The 931-nt window shown below is 37.7% G+C and overlaps 1 long non-coding RNA gene across 1 annotated transcript; it reads right to left on the reverse strand.

Annotated features, from left to right (window-relative positions):
- Nucleotides 1-286: 286 nt before the first annotated feature.
- Nucleotides 287-631, reverse strand: LOC139625741 (uncharacterized). Its single transcript, XR_011692003.1, has 2 exons — nt 480-631; nt 287-346 (listed from the first exon to the last, which is right to left on the reverse strand). It is a non-coding gene; the product is annotated as an uncharacterized lncRNA (long non-coding RNA).
- Between the last annotated feature and the right edge of the window lie 300 nt (nt 632-931).

A 931-nucleotide genomic window follows, 5' to 3' on the forward strand; every position in this document is an offset into this window, starting at 1 on the left:
GGTTTGTGCTTGTTGGAAAGTACAAAATGTGAGGCTTAGTTTGATGTATGACGTCAATAATTCAGATTTTTCCAGCACAAAATACGAGACTGTTTTTGATCACTTACCCACACAAGGTCCCGCTGCAGCACTGACTGCACTTCATTCAACTGCTGCTACGCAAGACGCGCATGTAACGCGTATTGAATCCAAGATGTTCGAAGCTTTCATTTGATGTGCAGCATTCTTGGCTTGAAGCAGGTAAGGAGTAAATAAAACAAGGTAAGTAAATAGTTCTCTGTAAATAGTTCAGTGTTCAGTGTTTTTATTTAGATTTTGTTTTCATTACATTCATAGAAGGTTGGATCTAAGGTTTATTTTGATATGTCACTCAACTAAATCAGACAATGCTGGACTGAAAGAAGTGGCTACATTTAAAGGCATGATTTGACCTCTGACCCAGGCCCTGTCTTCCTTGTGTTTCAGGTCCATACTGGAACCCTGCTGCCTGCCACAACCCTGGCCCTTTTTTCTGTCAGAGCACCAAACAGCCAAAGATGAATTTGTCTGAGCTGAGTCAGAACCTACCTCTTAGTCAGGACTCCCTCACTGGGGACTGTCACCACCCCCCTACCTCCACCCTTCATTAAATTGTGGTTTATTTTTATTTTACTTTGTAAATTGTTTTTTTATTTTGAATATATAGTATGTTTGTGTGTTTTTAAGTTTAATTTCATTCATTTTTTAATACACATTATGTTTTTTTTAGGAGGTCAGTGGACGGCACACCTGTATTTATTTGATTTGATTTGACTGATTTTATGTTGTGGTCTGTGCAACACTGAGAGCAACCTGCCATTTCCCACATAATCTGACATGGCAAAAACTATATTTTAATATATTCCTTATTCCTTGACTGATTCATTTATTTATTCTTGTTGTGTGTTTTTTT

Source organism: Trachinotus anak, unplaced genomic scaffold, assembly GCF_046630095.1.
Source record: "Trachinotus anak isolate AG129_WGS33_773 ecotype Australia unplaced genomic scaffold, CSIRO_AGI_Tana_v1 ptg000009l, whole genome shotgun sequence".
NCBI classification, from domain to species: Eukaryota; Metazoa; Chordata; class Actinopteri; order Carangiformes; family Carangidae; genus Trachinotus; species Trachinotus anak.